The sequence below is a fragment of the Pinus tabuliformis genome, chromosome X (genome assembly GCF_031772625.1).
Source record: "Pinus tabuliformis cultivar Carrire ecotype Pingquan chromosome X, CPIR1, whole genome shotgun sequence".
Lineage (NCBI taxonomy): Eukaryota > Viridiplantae > Streptophyta > Pinopsida > Pinales > Pinaceae > Pinus > Pinus tabuliformis.
Window position 1 is genome coordinate 1,539,585,230 of NC_142308.1, and position 16,241 is coordinate 1,539,601,470.

Genomic DNA, 16,241 nt, shown 5'->3' on the forward strand with positions numbered 1-16,241 from the left:
TGTGAAGCTGTGAGGTATGTTTCATTGTGGTTTACCACCAATGCGTCATGCACACAAGAAAAAATAATATTTTTTTCATTATACCACATGGATTTACACATGCTAGTGAACTAGCATCCTAGACTCTCACTAAGCTTATATGGGCAGTATAGCTTTGTGGCGAAGTTCAAAGCATATTTTCACAAGGTGTACATACAAGCACGCAGGGATGCAAAGAAGAAATGGCATGCCTTGCCATATATGGTGACTGAAGACGATCTTGTGACGCATATACAATAATGGTCCGAAGAATGGATGACTCTGCTAGAGGTAACAAGAGACAGTGAGACAAAAGGAGAAGAGGTGGACAGTTCACAGAATGGTGAAGCCAGTGGAAAAGATAAGGAGTAAGATGAACATGATTCAGAGGAGGAAGAGTAGCATGATGAGGGTCAATAAGATCCCCTTAAGGGAGATGAGTACACGAAGGAATCAAAAAAGTTAGAAATAGAAAAACATGCTGCAGAAAAGAGGAAGGTAGAGGGCGAAGTTGCCTCAAAGAAAAAGAAGAAGTAGAAAGCTGATAAGACGAAGGATCTCATGGTCCTTACTGAAGAGGACTTATATCAAAACGGGGGTAGGATTGTTGTGTAGACAATCCCTTCTATGGAAAAAATCAACCTCTCTAGTCCTATAAGAGGATCTTGCAACAAACTAGACAAACATGTGCAAAATTTCCTAGTTTATATCAGAAAATACAAAGTAAGATAGATGACCTACCTCACTCTGATGCTAAATGCCTATTGGTTTCGTCCTCGATCTTCTCGATTCCAATTTAAATCCTTTGTACACCATCATGGATGAATACATGCAAGGAATATCAAACAAATACGATACAAACATACATAGCATAATTCACTATGACATAAACTATATGACAGATCAAGGAGTATCATACTAAATGAGTAATGATTTACACACTTATGGAAATTGAACAAATGATGTATTTATTAATAGAAAGTGAGGAAAGCATACAACCACTTAAGCCTTTATGTTGGAATCCTCCTTTGGATGAGTTACATGTCATAGCCAAGACCTTCAAGTAGTCGTTCTCCTTAGCAAAATGGGCAGTATTTAGACATAGTTTCAGCATAGGAATGAAAGCAGCAATGACCAACAAGTTGTGGATAGTAGGGATCTCATTTATATGGAAGGAGAGGGAGTTAAGGATCCATAAAAGGAGGGAGAGTTTCCACAAATCAAGGGGAAGATCCATGAGAGTAGGATCAAGGACCAAGAATGGGAGTTCTCACTCTAATCCTTATTCCCCTGTAACCAACTCGCGCCTCACGAGGCTTCTATTAAGATAATCTTCTCCTCCACTTTAGGAAAAAATTCCTGAAGAGGTTCAACGTGGGTTTCCCTATAAAAAGCCACACTGACAACGCTAGGTTAGAAGAGTGCAACCAGTTACTAACATGGTTCACCAGTGGTGCAAAACGTGCTGATCCTGAAAACTAGGTTTTTGACAAGTTCTCTTAGGAACTCTTTTAGGGAAAATTTTCTTCTATTCTTCAAGGATGCTTCTACATATGTTTCGTGGTGAATACAATGACAAATTTTGTCATTTTGACACTTCAAGATATGGGATAGGAAGTGTGAAAAAATATTATGTAACAGATGTTGCCTAAAGCATGAAGGAAGAACAGGGAGTGATGGGTGAAATACTTTACAAGTCAAGGCAAGGACCTGAAGAAACACCCTCAAGGGACCTACAAATCAAGCATGATACAATATATCTGACATCTATGATGTAAATATGCCTAATAATACATCTCTAAAAAGGAATCTAACAATACATGGATCCACGGCATGGACACAACTATTCGAATAGAAGTGATCACGTGTATGGATCCATGGCATGGACGCAACCATCCAAATAGAAGGGATCATATGTATGGAACCATGGCATGGAAACAACCATCCGTATAGAAAGAATCATGTGTACAATCATGAATAGCTAAGAACTCCATGCAACTTGGATTTATTAGACGAAACCCAGGGCCTTCGTCTATGTTTTGACCCAACCAAAGTATGAATCCTACCATGTGAATAGACATGTCGGAGTCGAACATGGAAGTAAACCACCTAGTTACTAGTTAATGATGTAAACCGTTAACATGTACGAACGAAACCACCAATAACGGCAATGGCTCTCAAGGTATAACAACAAAATCCATGAGTGTGAATAAGGAGGCTGAAGTCGAACACTCATAGAATCATCTGATCGAAGGCCAATGATTTTAAACTATCGTCAAATGCGAAGAACCTACCATTGAGGCATGCAAGCTCCAAGGTACTGAAAATGAGTTTCTAAATCATCTTCCTAGATAATGAGCTGAAGTTGACATGAAGTGACCTGTCGAAGGAGGGCCATAATGTTTCCCACATCATTGACACAAAACAAAGGGTGTAGTAGAGTAGGTAAGAGTGATTTAGGATTGTCACAAAAAGGTCAAACAAGTTACAAGTGGTTAAAATTGCAGATGGGACTTCTCTTGAACATATTGGTAACATGACTTCAGAGCTTGGTAACATTTGACTCAACATAGCATCAGAGGTCATGATGACAATAGGGTACAATAAGATAAAAGGAAAATGGATTCCCAAAACACAGGAAGGTAGGTGAAGAAGTGAGGATAAGCCAAACCCAACACGAGCGACAAATAAGTGTCATGTTCAAAAGTGATAGATAAGCGTCATGTTCAAGAGCGACATGCTACCGTTATACAAAATACAAGACATGTTTACTTCCACTTTTCCCCAGTATTTCTAACGAGTACCTCATTATTTTTTATCGCAATCTTGAAGAGGATAGCACATGCTTGTCGTATAAGTTCATCCTTCGGATGAATCCATCCTAGTAATTTTAACGAGAAGGAGTAACTTGGTCTTGTCTTGGTGACAAGTCCTGTATCATTTAAGTTTTACGAGTCTAATGGAGGGGTAACTTGACATCTTTTTCATGTTTAGATAATTTGAAAAAGAGGCAAAAATAAAACTCCAGAAGTCCCTTTCCATGTCTGATACTCTCTCGAATCCAAAAATCTAGAAAACAATATTCAAGAGAACCTCTTAGCCACTTGTGACCAAGGTATTCCTTTTTTGTACAATAGTCTATCTAGAGAAAAACCCTCAGGAGACCCAAAAATCAAGCATGATACAATATATCTGACATCTCTGATGTAAATATGCCTAATAATACATCTTTGAATAGGAATCTAACAATACATGAATCCACGGCATGGACACAACCATCCGAATAGAAGGGATCATGTGTATGGATCCACGACATGGACGCAACCATCTGAATAGAAGGGATCATATGTATGGACCCATGGCATGGAAACAACCATCCATATAGAAAGAATCATGTGTACAATCATGAATAGCTAAGAACTCCATGCAACATGGATTTATTAGACGAAACCCAGGGTCTTCATCTATGTTTTGACCCAGCCAAAGTATGAATCCTACCATGTGAATAGAGATGTTGGAGTTGAACATGGAAGTAAACCACCTAATTACTGGTTAATGATGTAAATCGTTAACATGCACAAGAGAAACCACCAATAACAACAATGGCTCTCAAGGTATGACAACAAAATCCATGAGTGTGAATAAGGAGGTTGAAGTCGAACACTCATAGAATCATCTGATCAAAGGCCAATGATTTGAACCTATCGTCGAATGCGAAGAACCTACCATTGAGGCATGCAAGCTACAAGGTACTGAAAATGAGTTTCTAAATCATCTTCCTAGATAATGAGCTAAAGTTGACATGAAGTGACCTGTAGAAGGAGGGCCATAATGTTTCCCACATCATTGACACGAAACAAAGGGTGTAGTAGAGTAGGTAAGAGTGATTTAGGATTGTCACAGAGAGGTCAGACAAGGTACAAGCGGTTAAAATTGCAGATGGGACTTCTCTTGAACATATTGGTAGCATGACTTCAGAGCTTGGTAACATTTGACTCAAAATAGCATTAGAGGTCATGATGACAATAGGGTACAATAAGATGAAAGGAAACTAGATTCCCAAAACACAGGAAGGCAGGTGATGAAGTGAGGATAAGCCAAACCCAACATGAGCGACAAATAAGTGTCATGTTCAAAAGTGATAGATAAGTGTCATGTTCAAGGGCGACATGCTACCGTTATACAAAATACAGGACATGTTTACTTCCACTTTTCACCACTATTTCTAGCGAGTACCTCATTATTTTTTATCGCAAGCTTGAAGAAGATAGCACATGCTTGTCGTATAAGGTCATCCTTCAGATGAATCCATCCTAGTAATTTTAATTAGAAGGAGTAACTTGGTCTTGTCTTGGTGACAAGTCCTGTATCATTTAAGTTTTACGAGTCTGACGGAGGGGTAGCTTGACATCTTTTTAATGTTTAGAGAATTTGAAAAAGAAGTAAAAATAAAACTCCAGAAGTCCCTTTTCATATCTGATAGTCTGTCGAATCCAAAAAGTTAGAAAACAATATTCAAGAGAACCTCTTAGCCACTTGTGACAAAGGTATTCCTTTTTCGTACAATAGTCTATCTCAGTATGGAAAACGGTTAAACTTATATTGAATAGACGTCATTTCATTCACTTTAACGAGTTCGAAATGACAAGTACTCGAAAATCTTTTCATATACAGAGAGTCAGAAAAGAGTTGAAAGATGACTCAAGGGGGGTTCCTTTTTTGTTTATTTTTTACGAGTCCGAAAAAGTGATAAAATAAAAATTTATAGTTCAGTCAAAATCAATCATCGTCACCATTTATCCATGACCTGTTGTTGCATTAGTTAACACACATTACCTGTTTCGAGAAAGATATTAAAATATAAGTAAAAATGTGCCCTAAATGGTAAAAATATTTTAAAAAGTTTATATAAACTCAAAAAGTAAAAACAAATTTACCATTTTTCATTTAGTAATTTGGAGAGCACTTTTTACCCCAAATTCCCCTGATCTTCACGTGAGGAGTGTGACCAATCCAAGACACTGTTTGACAATTAGTTTGTTGAAGGTAAGAGATGTCTCCTTCCTCTACATTTTGATTATTTTTTAACTTTATTTCATCCATAGAGTAGGTGGTAAGGAGGGCTCAATTTTATTTTATTTTATGTCGAGAGCAGGTTTTACTGATCGAAGCACTGCTCTCCCTGAGCTCAATGGTGCCATCATGCTGGAAGTGACGAAAAGTTTAGGGACAGTCGCGCTAGTACCATGACATAATGTTTTTCAAAAAACCTCCAAGATTAACGATTATTTTTAAAATTTCCTTCCATAGAAGCTAATAAAAACTTTGTTTATGGATGTTTCATAGGTTATTCACTAAAAAAATGGTGATATAGTGGAAGGAAAGAGGTCATGAAGTAGAAGACCATCAACCAGCCCAAGATTGTTATGAAACCAGCTCACAAAAAGATAGAAAAGAGAGATCCACGACTTAGAATTCAGCCTCTTCGAGGGGGCAACCTCCTTTACATTACATAAATGAACATTCTTCGATGATACAAATGACAAAACCTCCTTTCTATATATAGGAGTCTAAGGAGTCACAATATAATCCAGCCGACCTAACAATAATAATATAAAGCCACAAAAATAACAATAGAGGGATTCTATGGGGCACAGAAATAACAATATGGGGGTAATAGGGGCACAACAATATAAATAAGGGGTATAACTACAATAGTAATGGGGTAATCACTAGTATTATAGGGACCCAACATGCCCCTCTCCTTCAAAAAAGTGTTGTCCTCAACGCTTGAGTAGTTCTGGATACTTCTGCATAAAATTCTCATCCTCCCATGTGGAATCTTCAGCGGATAAGTTCTTCCACTTGATAAGATACTCTGAAATTGATCGATTTCGTAGCTGTCGAGTTCTTGTTTCTGTGACTGCTTCCGGTTCCAATATAATTTTTCCTTCCTCATCAAGTTCTGGCAATATTGTTTGAATTGGGAGCTTGTCACCTATAACCTTCTTTAAACATGAAACATGGAAAACTGGGTGCAATCGAGAAGCTGCAGGAAGCTCCAATTTGTATGCCATAGTACCAATCTTTTGCAACACCTTGTATGGACCATAATACTTTGGTGATAATTTATTATCCTTCTTAGCTTGCTTTAGGGACATTTGCTTATATGGTTGTAGCCGTAGGAATACCCAATCACCTACATCAAAACTTCTTTCACTGCGATGTTGATCTGCCTGTTGTTTCATTCTATTTTGTGCCAACACGAGGTTATCCTTTAAGAGTTGGAGGACTTGTTGTTGATGTTCGATGTGATGTTCCACTGCCTGAACCTTAGAATTTTCTCTTAAATATGATGTGATGGATGGTGGTTGATACCCATAAAGTGCCATAAATGGGGTCATTTTTGTTGCTGTATGGAAGGAAGTGTTATACCACCATTCAGCCAGAGGCAACCATTTGACCCATTGTGTCTGTTTATCAGATACAAAGCAACGAAGATATCCTTCCAAACATTTGTTTACTATCTCAGTTTGCCCATCAGATTGAGGATGATAAGATGAGCTATGAGCTAACTGAGTACCAAGACAAGAAAATAATTCTGTCCAAAAATTTCCAGTGAAAATGGGATCTCTGTCACTTACAATAATCTTTGGGTTTCCATGTAGCTTTTGAATTGTTTCCATAAATGCAGTAGAAACTGTACTGGCTTTAAATGGATGTGATAATGCACAAAAGTGTGCATACTTGGTAAGTCTGTCAACTACCACCATGATGACACTCTTTCCCTCAGACTTGGGTAAACCTGTGATAAAATCCATTGAAACCTCCTCCCAACGTTGGCTTGGAATGGATAAAGGTTGTAATAGACCCGGTGTCTTAATTGTTTCAACTTTATTTTGCTGGCAAACCAAACATTCTGCCACAAACTTTTGAATATCTGATTTAAGGCCATCCCAAAAAAATTCCTTCTTAACCCTGTGGTAAGTTTTTAAAAATCCTGAGTGCCCTCCTAAGGGAGAAGTGTGCAATTCCATAAGAATCTTTTGTTTTAGCTGGGAATTCTTACAGAGGTATAAGCGATCTTTGTACCATAACGAATCATTTTTCCAGCTAAATGTATCAGAAGTACTGGAATCTTGTTGTAGCTTTCGAATAAGTGCCCACACTTCTTCGTCATTCTTCCATTCCTCCCTTGCTTCGTTTATCCAATCTGGTTGGATAATAGAAATGGCACACAACAATGCTTCCACATCCTCATCCTTTCTTGAGAGTGCATCTGCCACCACATTTTGCTTCCCTTTTTTGTAGATGATTTCAAAGTCATAACCCAACATCTTTGTGACCCACTTTTGTTGCTCTTCAGAGGATAATCTTTGTTCTAAAAAGTATTTAAGGCTATCATGATCCGTTTTTACCTTGAAGTGTCTTCCCATTAGGTAGGGTCGCCATTTCTTAAGTGCATGGAGTATTGCCAACATTTCCTTCTCATAAATAGCTTTGCTTAAAAACTTTCCCTTGATTGGACGACTTTCAAAAGCAATGGGTCTTTCATCTTGCATTAGAACAGCACCAATTCCATTTCCTGAAGCATCACATTCCACAATAAAGGTTTTTGTGAAGTCCGGTGTAGCTAAGACCGGTGCTTGGCACATTGCCTCTTTAAGATGTTCAAAGGCCTTTGTTGCTTCCGGAGTCCATGAAAATGAATCTTTCTTCAATAATGTTGTTAGAGGTGCTGCTATTCTCCCATAATTCTTAACAAACTTGCGATAATACCCTGTCAACCCAAGAAATCCTCGCAGATGCTTTATGGATGTGGGGATTTTCCATTCCTTAATGGCTTTAATTTTGCTAGGGTCTACCTTAACTCCTTCATGAGATACAATATGACCCAAATATTCCACCTCCTGGACTCCAAAGAAACATTTGGATCTTTTTGCATATAATTGTTTCTCCTCCAATAGTTGTAGCACCCTGTCAACATGTTCAACATGATCCTTCCAAGACTTGCTGTAGATTAGTATATCATCAAAAAATACTAACACAAATTTTCTAAGGAATGGTTTGAAAATTGAATTCATCAAACCTTGAAATGTTGAAGGTGCATTGGTAAGGCCAAAAGGCATGACCAAAAATTCATAATGACCCTCATGAGTTCTAAATGTCATTTTTGGAATGTCTTCAATCTTCATTCTGATTTGATGATATCCCGAACGAAGATCCAACTTGGTGAAGTAAATTGATCCATGCAATTCATCCAGTAATTCATCAATAACAGGAATGGGGAACTTATCTTTAATAGTGAGCTTGTTGAGCTCCCTATAATCTGGACACATGCGCCATGATCCATCCTTCTTGTGCACCAATACTACTGGAGCTGAGAAAGAACTTTGACTCGGTTGAATTATACCAGCCTCTAGCATTTCTGCAACCATACGTTCAATTTCACTTTTTTGGACATAGGGATATCTGTACGGCCTGATGTTTGGAGGAACACTTCCTGGAATCAGATGAATAGCATGATCATGATCACGCATAGGTGGGAGACCTTTGGGAGTCTCAAATACCTTGGAATGATTGTCCAAGACTTTTTGGAGATCTGGAGAAATAGATGATTCCAATGTGGAAACATCTAGCGAACATAATTGTGCAATTACACCTCTTTGCTCCTTTTTTAGAAGCTTTGTCATACCATTAGAGCTGATTATCTTTCCTGGTTTCCCTGCAATACCCCTTAATTCAACTTCCTTTCCTTCCAAAGAAAATTTGATGAAAAGTTCTTGAAAATTAAAAGCTATTGTACCCAAGGATTGTAGCCATTGGACTCCTAGTACAACATCAGCACCTCCCATTGGAATGGAAAGCATTGGGCTAGTCAATACATATTCTCCCATGGATAGCTTGATATTATGGCACTTTCCAGAGCAATTTATTGTTCCTCCATTTGCAATCATCACTTGACACTCTGGTGCTGGATATAGGAAGCAATTCAATTCTTTTGCTACCCTACAATGAATAAAATTGTGGGTGCTTCCTGAATCAATCAACACTATTACCTTTTTCTCTTGATTTGTCCTTCTATCTTGATGGTTTGAGGAGTGGTAATTCCCGCCAATGCATTACAAGATATGGTCGGATTTATTTGTTCTTCATCTAGGCTTTGTTCCTGGAATATATCTTCTTCTTTTGACCTTTCTTGCTCCTTTTCTTCTTCCTCTTCACAATCTATGTAGAATAATTTCTTCTCAGCACACTTATGACCTTTTGTGTATTTGCTATCACAATTGTAACAAAGCCCTTTTGCTCTTTTTTCTTCCAATTGTTGTGGTGTCAACCTTGTAGGTTGTGGAAGACTATGGGCAACAACACTTCCATCTTTATAGTTGTGAATGGTATGCTTCCTAGTTGCCATAATTTTGCTTTCCATTTTTCTTGCTAACCTGAATGCCTTCTCTAATGAATCAGGTTCCCAAAGGCGCACATCATGTTGGATATTATCCTTTAAAGACCCTATGAACACATCAATCCTATGCTCCTCTGGAATATCTTTTACCCTTATGTTCAATTTTTGGAACTCCTCAATGTGCTCCATTATTGAACCCTTTTGTTTGAGACTTATCAATTGGCTAAAAAAAGTGTTGCTTTTTGTATCCTCATAATGTGCTATCAATTCTTCCGTAAAAATTGCCCAAGTGATAAATTGTTTACGAGAACAAAGCCATTGATACCATACAAACTGATTTGGTTCCAAATATAAAGTTGCCATACGTACCTTTTGTGGGTTTTGCACATTATTGAGATCGAAGAATTGCTCCATCTGTAATATCCATGTGGCGGGATCCTTGCCATCAAACTTCCTCATATCGATTTTTGGAACATGGTGAGTCTTCGATCCAACATTAGAGTCTATGGAATCATGATTAACATTTCTTTTGTTCTCATCATGAGTTTCCTTTACTACCTTTTCACCATTAGTGACCCTTTCTTGTAGCAACTTCTTCAATTCATCCATCTTATCATCCATGCCATCAATTTTAGCGTCCATGCCATTCACCTTAGCTTCCATGCCATCCATCTTAGCTTCCATGCCATCCATCTTAGCTTCCATGCCCTTTATCTTAGATTCCACGCCATTTATCTTAGATTCCACGCCACTTATCTTAGCTTCTGTTAGCTTTTGTGAGCGTGACATTTGTTGCACTTGTTCTTGTAATTTTGATATATCATGTAGCATTTCTTCCTCTTCTTCATGAGTCATGCTAGAGCTTTCAGGTTCCTTACTAGGTGTTTGCATTTTCTTTCCTCGGGGCATCAGTTACCGATAATAATGCTTTACTATGCCCTTTGAATTCCGTTAAACCAAGCTTACACAAAAATTTAAAAAAAAAACTACACACCTTTTTTCACTTTATAGAAGCCTGATATTGAATCTGATGTATCTCTGTAATTTCGGATCATCCAGTTCTGAAATTACTATCTGTAGTAGCTTTCTGTGTCCTCTTTCCAATGCCACAAGTCTGAGCCAAATTGGATTCTCCAAAGAAGAGTTATGTGAAATCTCGCACAGTGACTTGCTTTTAGACTAGTTCAGTAGAGCGAACTTGTACGACGTGCCACGAGTCACTGTTTGAACCTTTGAATCTGAAACTCACCCACAAGAAACTACAGTCCGTCCTCTTTCTGTACCTTTTTACTAAATTTCAATCCGATCCTCAGAGAGAGAGTTATGACGATTTTCCCCAGGTCACCTGTTTTGAATGTAATTCAGGAGTCTGCAAAAAGGCCAACTTCCTCAGATCATATCTCCGAAAATATCACGCTAAAAGCTCTGAAATTCGGACCCAAAGTTCAGCGCCAATTCTTCTCAAATGGGTTTTTTTTGCGACTTCTGAAACGTCACAGAAAAAAAGTTATAGCGAAAATTCCACGATGACCTATTTGGAGCAGCGAAACCCTAGAATCCAAAGCTCTGATACCAAATGTTATGAAACCAGCTCACAAAAAGATAGAAAAGAGAGATCCACGCCTTAGAATTCAGCCTCTTCGAGGGGGCAACCTCCTTTACATTACATAAATGAACATTCTTCGATGATACAAATGACAAAACCTCCTTTCTATATATAGGAGTCTAAGGAGTCACCATATAATCCAGCCGACCTAACAATAATAATATAAAGCCACAAAAATAACAATAGAGGGATTCTATGGGGCACAAAAATAACAATATGGGGGTAATAGGGGCACAACAATATAAATAAGGGGTATAACTACAATAGTAATGGGGTAATCACTAGTATTATAGGGACCCAACAAAGATCCAATATGCATAAGGGCTCTTCGGGCATGTGGACTACTCAAATTCTCTCGTATCCCTAGGATTAGGACCCAGACGAAATTACTGCAACATTTAGTTGGATGGTGGGATGTAGACCACCAACTATTTATCATAGGAGACCAAGAACTCGAGATAGATATTGCAGACATCTATTTCATCACAGGTTTTTCCAAAAGGGGAGAATGGGTTCAATTGTCTAGTTCTCGTATTGGGGGAGAGAGTACAGATATGCTGATAGCTAGACATTGCCTAGGTACTCGTAAAACAAAGAGTGGAAAAATAGGTATAAAAACTATCACAAATCTCTTATTGAGAATGATTCTTCATACCATGGCTCGGATATCTAGAGCTCAAGCCTTGCACAAAGTGAGAAACTCTCACTTCCAGTATGGAGTAGACTATCTTAGTCCCACAGTATTTAACTGGTGCAAAGGGTGATTGGTCAACATGAAAGGAAAACTCACTAAATGCAAGACAAGAATATTGAAACAATTTGACTATGGATCAATCTTGGTGATGTTATTCCTAGAACATGTACCATTATTTAGGTACCAGTGGGTAGAGGTAGAGGCTCTAGGACACATGGATCCACGACTGCTGAGGTGGGGTGAGATGATGCCTCCTCATGAAGGTGGTGGGTAGATGTATTTTCCCCTAGCGTTCTTTGGATGGATGCAGAAACAAATCATCATGGTAGGTGATTGGGCTTATGTCGGTATATATTTCCTAGGAGATCCTGACCTCCCACTGCCACCTAGCACATAGTGGACTGATTCAGGTAAAAAAAAACTATTTTTTATTTTTTTCAAGTTTTTTGATGTTTTTGTTTTATGTGCACTAAGATTGAGACTTATGCTTTTTTGTAGGTGTTGGACCAGAGAGACCTATAGGGGTTTCACCAATAGCGAGGAGGGTGACACGGTAGATTGAGTATGCACCCTATGAGGAGGGGGTTGATCCCATAATAGAGGTGGAATGCAACCCGGAAGCCTTGACAAGAGGCATTTCAGAGTATGCGACCATTGATGAGGTGCCACTACGGTATTAGAGGCATACCGTAGGAGTATCAGCCAGACTGCATCAGTTATTGAACTGAGTTATTAGAGCTATTTTGTGCTATCATAAGCACCATGTTTTAACTATTGTATCTACTATTCCGACTATGTGATGGTTTTCTTTTTAAATGTGTTAGAGATGTCTATCTAAAACATGATTTTCTAATGTATCTGTTAATGTATTTAGATGTCTCATAATATGTTAATAAGTAATGTAATCAAAATTTCTTTCCAAGAGACGAACACGTAAGTACATCCTTAAAATATTAGGGTTTCTGACAGAATAATGCTCGTTTAACTGTAATACATTGAGTTGTGAGTCAAGTTTAACAACTAACGCCATAATACCAAGAGCAATAGCTTCCGACAATAGTTCGACAACCACACTATATTTGAAAATATTGTTAGTTATATGACCTAGACATATGCCCTATAAACTCACTAACTCAGCATTGGGAGCATAGAGTGATCACACAATGGAAGAGAGATTCCATGTACTACAAGAAGCGACATCAGCGAAATCGACACTAGGAAGAAGGTTCTTTGACATCTGCAAACCAAGTGGAATACATGGTAATTAGGGTAATCATGTTTGCAAAAATGCAAACATTCACACCAAAAAGACTACACACTAATGAAACACACAGTAATGTACAAGGCATTTATGAAAAATATAGGCATAATATTTTTTGAGGTAGAGCCCATTGCAGGGCTCAGACAATTGATTTCCATCATAGCCAACTAACTCATAAGCACCCTTTTTAAATACATGTTTCACAATATAGGGTGCATGCCACATAGGTTCGAATTTCTCGGCTCCTAATTTGTCATTAGCTTGATCATATAATAGGACTAGGTCACCTTATACATATGCACGAGGGGTCACAATTTTTTCATACTGAGCTTTAACTTGTCTTTCTGAGTCTCAGTTACCAATGTGGCAATTCGACGAGTCTTGTCAGGAAGTTCTAAATAAAGTAATCATTCTTCCTCGGGTGAAGAACCAGGGAGTAATTCGACAACTAGGTTTAAAGATGGGATTTTTCATTTGATAGCAAGGGTGGCTTTGAGACCATAAACCAATTGAAAATGTGTGAATCCGGTTGCCGTTTTGGAAGCAGTTTGATATGCCCATAATGCTGGAAAAAGCATGAGATTCTAGTTCTTTTTGTGCATCCCAATGGTCCATTGAAGCATTGTGACCAAATTTTTTTTAACAGCTTCAACTTGGCCATTGGCCTATGGGTAATAAAAAGTTGAGCTATTGTGAATCAAGCCCAATTTAGTAGTGAGTTCTCTCATCATGTGATTTCAGAAATGGGAGCCATGGTCAGTGACTACGACTTGTGATACACCGAAATGAGCTATGACATGGTTGAATAGAAAAAAAGCATTGCCTCAGCCCAGTTTGTGAAATAATCTACAGCTACAATGATGTATCCATGCCCCCCGACCAAGTGAGGGTTACAAGTCATAAAATCAATGCCCCATTTGGAAAATGGGCCAACGGTGATAATTGGGTGTAAAGGGGCAGGCGAGGTTTGTTGTTTCAGGTTGTAGACCTGGAAAGCATGACATTTTTGGACTACAAGAATGTAATATTTAAAAATAGAGGGCCAAAAATAATCGACATGAAGGATATTTTGAGTGCTATCATACACTAACATATGATCACCACACGCTCCAGAGTGGCAGTCATTTAAAGCTTTCTCAGATTCCTCATGTGTGAGACAACATCGAAGGACTGAATCCACACCAAGGTGGTATAAGGTATCCCCAATAATGCGATAGGGCTAAGACTGGTACCGAATTCAGTGTTGCTTAGAGCGAGATAGCTTTGATCTAAAGGTTTGAATTTCGAGATATATGATGATATCATTACGGGAATTTTGAGGTCTAAAATGGGCCTCCTAAGAAAAATGTACAACCAAAATAAAATTTATAAGAACCAGTAGGATTCAATATGATGATGTCAACCATGGGGGATGATTCACCATTTTTGGAGTAAAAAAGTAAAAAGATTAAAAAATAATAAAATAATAAAACTACTTTTTCAGCTCATATTTTCAACTTATCTCCCTAAGGTTTTACTCAAATTTTGAGCAGGAGTACTCATTGGATGCAAAATTTAATTCCTCATCCAAGGAGTACTCATGTTGCATACTTTTGATGGACCCTGCTACAATGAAAATGAGAAATACATGAAAAAATGTGATTGCAATCACGTTTTTCATGTATTTCTCATTTTTTATGTAGTAGGGTCCATCGAAAGTATGCAACATGGGTACTCCTTAGATGAGGAATCAAATGATGCATCAAACGAGTGTTTCTTCTTGAAATTTGAGTAAACCCATAGGGAGATAAGTTGAAAATACGAGTTGAAAAAATAGTTTTTTTCTTTTTTTCCGTCTAAAATTTGATGATGTAATCAAATATTATTTTATTATTTCCACTATTATTTTATAATTTCCTTAGGAGGCCCATTTTAGACCTCAAAAATCCCCTAATTCTCGATACCATCCATCGTGGATGCTAATAAGGAAGATAGATTCATCTAGAATCAAATCATCAGGTACAAGAGTCGTGTTTAAAGAGGCAAGGTCAAAAATTAATTCAGCAAAAAAAAGTCATTTCTTTGACTTAGATTTAGTGAACTATAAGTCAAACTATTGCAGGATGGAAATCCATTTGGAGTATTTTCCCCCAAGAAATTGACGAGACAGAATATAAGTCATGGGGTTGCAATCAGATACCACTACAATTTTGCGTAAAAGAATATAGTGGCGAAAACATTGGACAATATGAACTACTACCAATGCCAACTTCTCTACATGATCATTTTGAGTTTTAGCATTACAGAGGTTATGACTAAAGTAGTATATAACATGCTCATTTTTATCGTGATCATCTTCAACCAACACCATACCAATGGTATTTTCAACGACGACCAAGTATAGGGGATAATCACAATGGTAATTCAGAGGATGCAACAAAGGTGTGCTAATGAGAGCGAAATTTAAAGTATCAAAGGACTTCTGAGCAATGTCATCCCAAATGAATGGGACTCCTTTCTTTAGAAGGTGAGTAAAACCCTTGGCAAGCTCGACATAATTTGAGACGAAGAGATGATGAAATTTTGCCTTTCCTTGCAAACTTTGAAGTCCTTGTAAGGAAGATGGAGGTGGAAAATTGATAATGGCCTCCAGTTTGAGAGGATGAATTTGGATGCCTTCTTTGGAGACTACTAAGCATAGGAGACGACTGGATTCAACACAAAAGACAGACTTGTGAGGATTCAACCGGATATTGTAGTGTCAACGCGAAGAAAAATCGCCCGAAGGTGAGTTGGATAGTCTTGACATTCAAGTGAGTGTGCAGGTAAATAGTCAAGATATGTCTGAACGATATTTTTAATATCGTGGAAAGCATAAGACATGGCTCATTGGAAGGTTGCACCAGCATTTTTTAGGCCAAAAGGAATCTTTTTGTAGGTGAAAGTCCCCCAAGGAAAGATAAAGGAAGTCTTGTGTTGATTAGCAAGAAGGATATTAATCTGATTATATAGAGAGAATCCATCCATAAAGGAGAAAATTTCACTCCCCACACATTCGTCAATAATCTGGTCGATAAAGGGAGTAGGGTAATTATCCTTAGGACAGGCTCGATTAATATCTCAATAGTCAACATAGACTCATATGGTTCCCTATTCTTTAGTTATTGGAACGATGTTGGAAACCCAATCTGTTAGTGGTATAGGGTAAATAAAGCCAATGTTGAGATGTTTTTCAACTTCAGCCTTAATGTCAACTGCCTTCCTTGGGTGCATCGGA